Source organism: Moschus berezovskii, chromosome 1 (assembly GCF_049115385.1).
Source record: "Moschus berezovskii isolate FMDL1 chromosome 1, NW_MosBer_1.0, whole genome shotgun sequence".
Classification (NCBI taxonomy): domain Eukaryota; kingdom Metazoa; phylum Chordata; class Mammalia; order Artiodactyla; family Moschidae; genus Moschus; species Moschus berezovskii.
Window position 1 is genome coordinate 18,950,266 of NC_142460.1, and position 8,795 is coordinate 18,959,060.

Genomic DNA, 8,795 nt, shown 5'->3' on the forward strand with positions numbered 1-8,795 from the left:
ATAGTCAATGAAGCAGAAATAGATGTTTTTCTGGAACTCTCTTGCTTTCTCCATGATCCAGCAGATGTTGGCAATTTGATCTCTGGTGCCTCTGCCTTTTCTAAAACCTGCTTGAACATCTGGGAGTTCGTGGTTCACATATTGCTGAAGCCTGTCTTGGATAATTTTGAGCATGACTTTACTAGCGTGTGAGATGAGTGCAATTGTGCGGTAGTTTGAGCATTCTTTGGCATTGCCTTTATTTGGGATTGGAATGAAGACTGAACTTTTCCAGTCCTGTGGCCACTGCTGAGTTTTCCAAATTTGCTGACATATTGAGTGCAGCACTTTCACAGCATCATCTTTCAGGATTTGAAATAGCTCCATTGGAATTCCATCACCTCCACTAGCTTTGTTCGTAGTGATGCTCTCTAAGGCCCACTTGATTTCACATTCCAAGATGTCTGGCTCCAGGTGAGTGATCACGCCATTGTGATTATCTTGGTCGTGAAGATCTTTTTTGTACAGTTCTTCTGTGTATTCTTGCCACCTCTTCTTAATATCTTCTGCTTCTGTTAGGTCCATACCATTTCTATCCTTTATAGAGCCCATGGTTGCATGAAATGTTCCCTTGATATCTCTAATTTTCTTGAAGAGATCTCTTGTTTTTCCTATTCTATTGTTTTCCTCTATTTCTTTGCATTGATCACTGAGGAAGGCTTTCTTATCTCTCCTTGCTATTCTTGGGAACTCTGCATTCAGATGCTTATATCTTTCCTTTTCTCCTTTTCTTTTCGCCTCTCTACTTTTCACAGCTATTTGTAATAGGTCCTCAGAATAGATCATTGCCATGGATATAATGTGTGCTTTGATAACCCAGATACCCTTAACTCTTTGAAACTAAGATCCTTTCACATAATGTGAGATGACAGTGATGATATTAACTCTCAGTTTATAGGAACATAGAAATGAACTAGATGATATTTTCTGATGTCTTTACATGAGAAACATAGAAACAAATTGCTTCTGTAATTTCAAGCCTTTGAGTCAGGTTGATAGTTTACTTAGTAGTTTTCTCAGTGCTGAGGTGATATTTTTGTTCCTCAGAATATATATAATGGGATTCAACGTTGGGATCCAAACTGCATACAAAAGAGAGATCAACTTCCCAGTTTCTTCAGATGGATTTGGTTTGGGCTGTAAGCAGGTGGTAGAGGCTGTGCCGTAGAACAAGACCACCACTGTGAGGTGAGACGAGCAAGTGGGGAAGGCTTTAGCCCTCCCTCTGGTGGACCGCGATTTCAGAATGTTGGAGACGATTTTGCCATAGGAGACAACAGTCAACAAAATGGAACAATGATGAACACCACTGCAACTCCATAGACTGCTGTCTCGTTCACAAATGTGTCCCCACAAGCAAGGTTGAATACTGGGGGGAAGTCACAGAAAAAATGATTAATTGTGGTAGACCCACAAAAGGGTAGAGAGAAAACCTGCCATGTTTGCCCAATTACAGCAGGAACTCCACTGACCCAGGAGGCAGTGACCAGCTGGACACAGACCTGGGGGCTCAAGATCAGACTATAGTGAAGAGGGTTACAAATAGCCACGTAGCAGTCATAGGTCATCACGGCCAGGAGCATATCACTCTAAATCTCCAAACAGAAGGACCAGACATGTTTGTGTAGCACAGGCAATGAAGGAAATGTGCCCTTTCTGGCTCAGGAGGTCCGTGAGCATTCTTGGGATAACAGGTTTCTACAATGGAAAAGTGGTTGAGGAAAAAGTACATGGGGGTCTGGAGAGCAGGGCCAATTCTTGTTATCAGTACAATGACATTATTGCACATCAGGATGATCAGATACAGGACTAAAAATATCCCCAAAAGAATCCATTGGAAATTGGAAATATCAGACAACCCCAAGAGGATGAATTCCATCATTGTGATATTTGATTTTTGTGTTCTTACTTTGTACCCCATCTGTGGATATGGTAAATTCAAGATGGTTAATTCATTGATGCTTTTGAGCAACGTTTCCCTTCTGTTAACTGGATCAGATGCACGAACCTATTCACATAATCCCTTGAGGCAGTTGTAAAATAACTTAATGTAGCTTTTTACAACTGTGTATTCTATAGTATTTTTTCATTTGGTGAAATTTTGACTGTTAATGTTTTTGGCATTGTGCTTTGTACCATTTACTAAATAAAAATTTAAATAAATAAATAAATAAAGATAAAACAAACAAAAAAACAAAGTCAATTAGAGAAATAAAATCTCCATTGTCTCATACTTGGATGTAGTGATACCAGAGGGCTGCCCTGGTGTCTTGGCAGTAAAAGAATTGGCCTGAAATGCAGGAGATACAGGAGATGTAGGTTTGATCCATGGGTAAGGAAGATCCCTTGGAGGAGGGGATGTCAACCCACTCCAGTATTCTTGCCTAAAGAATTTCATGGACAGAGAAGACTGGCGGGCTGTGGTCCATGGGGTCACAAAGAGTCAGACATGACAGAAGTGACTGAGCAGCAGCAACACTGATACCAGAAACAAAAAGATGTATGCATTTTTATTTAGAGCTGATTGTGCAGCAATAGTATTAAATTGTTTCACCCCTTTTAAAAGTGAAATTATATATGACACAGGCTTGCTATTGTTTTTCTTTGGGTTCATCAATTTATTTTCCTGTACCTATGGACTTATTCCATCTCCTTTCAATTCAAAGCTTTTCACTTAAAACTTTTGTCTAATTTTTATTCATAACATTTTAAGCCCTCCCATTTCTACTCCAACGAGAACTGGCTTTATTAAACTCAGTCCTTGTTACTGGGAGAGCAGATACGTGTGATCCTGTTGTTCTCGTCTGTGTGCCTCACCCATTGGTTATGCTACCCATGGAAAGCGTGTTACATCATGGGGTCCAATAACGTTCCCTATTAATACCCACTGTACACTGAATTGCAAATACCAATTAACCTTTAACTCAGTCCGTAAATATGACTCATTCTTCATGATATTTGGAGTTCCCTGATAGCTCAGTTGATAAAGAATCCATCTGCAATGCAGGAGACCCCGGTTTGATTCCTGGGTCAGGAAGATCCAATGGAGAAGGGATAGGCTACCCACTCCAGTGTTCTCAGGCTTCCCTTGTGACTCAGCTGGTAAAAAAAAATCTGCCTGCAAGGTGGGAGACCTGGGTTCGATCCCTGGGTTGGGAAGATCCCCTGGAGAAGGAAAAGGCTACCCACTCTAGTATTCTGGCCTGGAGAATTCTATGGACTGTCCATGTGGTCACAAAGAGTCAGACATGACTGAGTGATTTTCACTTTCATGATATTTTAACATAGTCTGTTCTTAACCTATGTGATTCTCTGACCCATTGTCATTTACTTCTCTTACAACCAAATAAAATACGTCCTATATAATTCCTTTGTAATTTTATCTAATAAATATAACTTTATTTAAACCCTATGATTATTTATTTTAGGAATGCAAATGGCAAAAGCTTATGAGTGGTACTAACACACACACACAGAGGCCTGTTTATCTTGCTTCACTTCAAGTTCATGTAATCAGTTATCATCAGGCAGTCAACACTGTGTGACAATTTTCATAACACTTTATTAATGTTTGCTTTCTAACTGTGTTTTCATATTTCATTAAATCTACTATGTCTGTTCCCATCTTCCAGCTTCACAAACTATTGTTTTTCCATTAATACTTTGACAAAAAAATTGAGTCAACAAATGTTCTCTCATATTTCTCTATTTCCACTAGAATTAATTTTCAAAATTACCTGAAGTGAAAGTTTTATTATAAATACTATTATTATTATTGCTATTTCACTTATTTCTAATTTTATCATTAAAAATGTTAAGAAATAAATTGGTTAATTTAAGTTGCTAACTAATTTTCAGATAAAGATCTCAGACTTTCATATTTTTCTGTTTTATCCTTTTTATCTTAAACCTCAAATCAGAACTACTTTTAAATAAAACCGTCTAACATCTTACCTTCATGAATTTATATGAAGTTATCTATGAGAATATAGATGTTTTGACCCTGTAAATTTTTACAATTCTTTTGAATCAGGAAGTCACTGCCATTCTGGAGTCTTCTTCAAAGATCAGCTGCTCTTATGTAGGAAGTAGTCATGCTTACCCTGGGGGACATTTTCTCTTGAGTATCAGTTTAATTTCAGTGATCATCTGGGTTTATGTTTTAAGACTACTTTTTCTGTAGATGATTTGTCCTCTGAAACTCCTTCTTGGCATAGTTTCCCCTCTGTGGGGGTGGAAAAATGACAATTATCTAGTATCAATAGTGGGAAAATGACACTTAATTATCTAGTATCAATAGTGGGAAATGACACTTAATTATCTAGCATCAATAGTACTTCCTGGGGAAAAAATTAAAACTTTCAATTTATTGCATTTCAGACCATTAGTAATTGCTATAAGTTTGCCTTCCTTAATTTTATTCCCATAATTCATTCAGATCTCATCTTTCACATCTTTAGAAAAGTGTGTCACTTACTAATACACAAACATTATATTGTTGTTCTTTCCAATACACTGCAGGGAGGATTAGATCCCTTTTCAGAAGTGGAACACTGTTCCTAGATTAATTTTTGTGGAAATTAAAGCATGTTGTATCAACTGACAAAAATCTGGGTAGTTTTATTCATGTTAAGATATCTAGTTGGTCATCCACGTAGGTATCTAGCAGATCCAAAATGAAAGGCACCTTAAAAATAGCCTAGAGCCTGTTATGCAGAATGAAGTAAGTCAGAAAGAGAAAGACAGATATCCTATATTAACACACACATGCATAAATATATATATATGTATATATATATATATATATGTGTGTGTGCGCTTGAGAAAAATGATACTGATAAACCTATCTGCAAGGCAGGAATATAGACGCAGACATAGAGAACAGACTTGTGAGGGAAAGAGAGGGTGGGACAAACTGAAAGATTAACATTGAGACACACACACCACCACATGTAAAGCAGATGGCTAGTGGGAAGCTTCGAAATATATAAAACAGGGAGCTCAGCCTGAAGCTCTGTGACAACCTGGTGGCGATGGGGTAGGTGTGGGAGGGAGGTTAAAGATGGAGGGGATGTATGTACACCCATGACTGATTTACTTTGTGGTACGGCAGAAGCAACACAACACTGTAAAGCAACTATCCTCCAATTAATAATTAAAAACACATTTAAACCCAATTATTTAAGACAGGAAAAAAAAAGCCCTCCTACAAAATGCTTTTTCTATTTCAGCTACTTCCAAGCAGGAATGTAGCTAAAATTATCAGGAATGAGGTTACAAGGCCAATATCCACTTCTGCTCATAAGCACATTTTTTTCTTTCTCTTTAGAGATTATTTGACAATTTGAAACACTATTTGTGTTTCTAAAATTGTGTTTCTTTTTTGTATTTTAAACTTACTTCTCTTTATTACAGCATGTTCCTCATAAGTTGGACTTATGTACTCTTTTTCAGGATTGGTGTTGTATCCATATATCCATGTCATTTAGCATCATGTTTCTTTACAAACGAGAATTGCACTGATGATTTATTTCAACTAAGTTTTAACTTAAAGGATGGAAAAAACTGAATGTCCATCACCCATCACCCATGTGAGTAAACTGATCTAATCCTTAAATCTATAGTTAGGATAATGAATTGAATGTTTCTGTGTTCAATTCAATATCATCATCACCTGAAAACAAATCTACAATCTGAGACAACACCTCAAATATATCAGTGTAACAAAATAAAGAAACATCTTGAAATCATATTACAACACATGTTTGCAGTCAGTGACAAAGAAACTCTGGTTGTTTCTGTCTAGGGGTCCCGCTGTTCCTCCTTCTTCTTTGAAGTTATCAACTGGATCTTCAGCATGCAGAAACCTGAGACATCAGACAGACAGAACATAAGGAAACAAATACACTATTCAGAGCCTCTTTATTAACACATCACTTCTAACAATATGTCCTTGTAGAAACTAATGACCTGGTCCAATGTAGTTCTGAGAAGGTTAGGGAATGATGTTCATTGTATGTTAATAAAACAGATGTATTTGAAGAACATAAAGCCAAACTCTGCCTCGGTCCTCACTTTTGGTCACTAAAAAAAGGGTGTTATAGCATGCTGCATGCAACATGTATACCTTTAGACTGGTGACTTAGCATGACACATAACAGAATAGGTATTCATGGTACATATTTATGCATATTAATTTGTTTTAAAGATATATTTGAGCCTAATAACACAATGTCATTATTATTTTCATTAGGATTTGATGCTTAAATTAGCAATAGTGGTGAGGCATAATTTACAGAACATAAAGCACGATCTTTAAAATTCAGTGATTAGTTGAGATATACTTGACTTATAGCATTATATTAACTTCTCCTGAGAAACCTATATGCAGGTCAGGAAACAACAGTTAGAACTGGACATGGAACAACAGAGTGGTTCCAAATAGGAAAAGGAGTACGTCAAGGCTGTATATTGTCACCCTGCTTATTTAACTTATATGCAGAGTACATCATGAGGAACACTGGGCTGGAAGAAGCACAAGCTGGAATCAAGATTGCCGGGAGAAATATCAATAACCTCAGATATGCAGATGACACCACCCTTATGGCAGAAAGTGAAGAAGAACTAAAGAGTCTCTTGAAGAAAGGGAAAGAGGAGAGTGCAAAAGTTGGCTTGAAGCTCAACATTCAGAAAACAAAGATCATGGCATCTGGTCCCATCACTTCATGGGAAATAGAGGGGAAACAGTGGAAACAGTGTCAGGCTTTATTTTGGGGGGGTCCAAAATCACTGCGGATGCTGATTGCAGCCATGAAATTAAAAGACGCTTATTCCTTGGAAGGTAAGTTCTGACCAATCTAATAACATACTAAAAAGCAGAGAGATTACTTTGCCAACCAGGGTCCGTCTAGTCAAGGCTATGTTTTTTCCAGTGGTCATGTATAGATGTGAGAGTTGAACTGTGAAGAAAGCTGATTGCCGAAGAATTGATGCTTTTGAACTGTGGTGTTGGAGAAGACTCTTGAGAGTCCCTTGTACTGAAAGGAGATCCAACCAATCCATTCTGAAGGAGATCAGTCCTGGGTGTTCATTGGAAGGACTAATGCTAAAGCTGAAACTGCAATACTTTGGCCACCTCATGCGAAGAGTTGACTCACTGGAAAAGTCTCTGATGCTGGGAGGGATTGGGGGCAGGAGGAGAAGGGCACGACAGAGAATGAGATGGCTGGATGGCATCACCAACTCGATGGACATGAGTTTGAGTGAACTCCAGGAGTTGGTGATGGACAGAGAGGCCTGGCGTGCTGTGATTCATGGGGTCGCAAAGTGTCGGACATGACTGAGACTGAAGTGAACTGAACTGAATACTTATGCTTCAGAAAAATAATTGAGAACTGAATATAACTGCTCTCTTTGTCTGTTCAGGCTAACTCGATCTTATTCTTCTGATAAGTAACACTATTTACAAAAATAAATAAGGCCTTTCCCCAAATATCTTATATGTATTCTTTGTTTTCCTAAATGGTAAATCTGTGGAAAATATTAGATTTTCGATTGTATAAAAAGAGAAACAGAGTCACAGAAATTAGTACCCTAGCAATAATACTTATGGAAAAATACTTCAAATCAACTAACTTCTAATGTCCAGTCTTAATCCATAAAATCCCTTTTTTCTCAGATATTAAGTCCATTTCTTAAACTATATTAAGGAAACACATACAATATTTCAATCCCTCTTTTTCAGCAATTTGAAATCACTTTCAAATAGTATTCTATAGTGTCCTTAGATCAGTGGCCTCCAACCTTTCAGCACCAGGGACTAGTTTCATGGGAGACAATTTTTCCAAGGATGGGGGTGAGGGATGGTTCAAGTGATAATGTGAGGGCGAGCACATGAAGCTTCACTCACTTTCCTCAATTTTCCTCCTACTCTGCAGCCAGACACTTAACAGGCCAGTTTGAGGCCTGGGGGCTGGGGACCCTTGCCTTAAATGATATTTCAGTACAAAATTCACCATTTTTGACAGCAAAAACATTTGATATTATGCCTTAACAGAAAATGTGGAGAGTTCTGAGACATTGATGAAACTTGAGAACTAGGAAGCAAACAAAATAAACAAAAAAACCTGAATTTTTGTGCAATGCTGATGTCCTTGTGTGGAAAAATTCTATTGACCTACAAAAAAGTCTCGAAAGAAACCATTGCTAGAATTTCTTTTCCTGAAGTGGACAGCAAGAATTGAAAAGTAATTTATCATAAGGAGTTTTTCAGGCAGCTTCAACGCAGCCTCCAAATATTTGTACATTCTCAGAATCTGCAGAGTTAGTGGATGTTTCTGAAATGCAGAACTAGGTGCATCGGTGTAGAACACAGCATCAGTGCTAAGGGTGTTGAAGGAGATCCAAGCAGCAGAAGTTTGATAAATCCATGCAGGCAGAGACCTGGACTCTCTCTCCTATCTACACCAGCATTCCATATTCAGTATTAAAATGTGGTCAGCTATCTACATGGATTAGATTAATGAGTAACTTAATGATTTGGAACTGACTTAAAAGTCATGTTATCACTTATCATAAACTTTTTATATAATTTCACTCACATCCATATCTATTAAAATATAAACAATGGTTAGAACCAGACATGGAACAACAGATTGGCTCAAAATTGGGAAAGAAGTACATCAAGGTTGTATTTGTTACCCTGCTTATTTAACTTACATGCAGAGTACATCATGCAAAATGCCAAGCATAAACAG

The 8,795-nt window shown here is 37.6% G+C and overlaps 1 pseudogene; it reads right to left on the bottom strand.

Annotated features, from left to right (window-relative positions):
• Positions 1-1,026: 1,026 nt before the first annotated feature.
• On the bottom strand, positions 1,027-1,960 carry LOC129549814 (olfactory receptor 10AG1-like; annotated as a pseudogene).
• Positions 1,961-8,795: the final 6,835 nt, after the last annotated feature.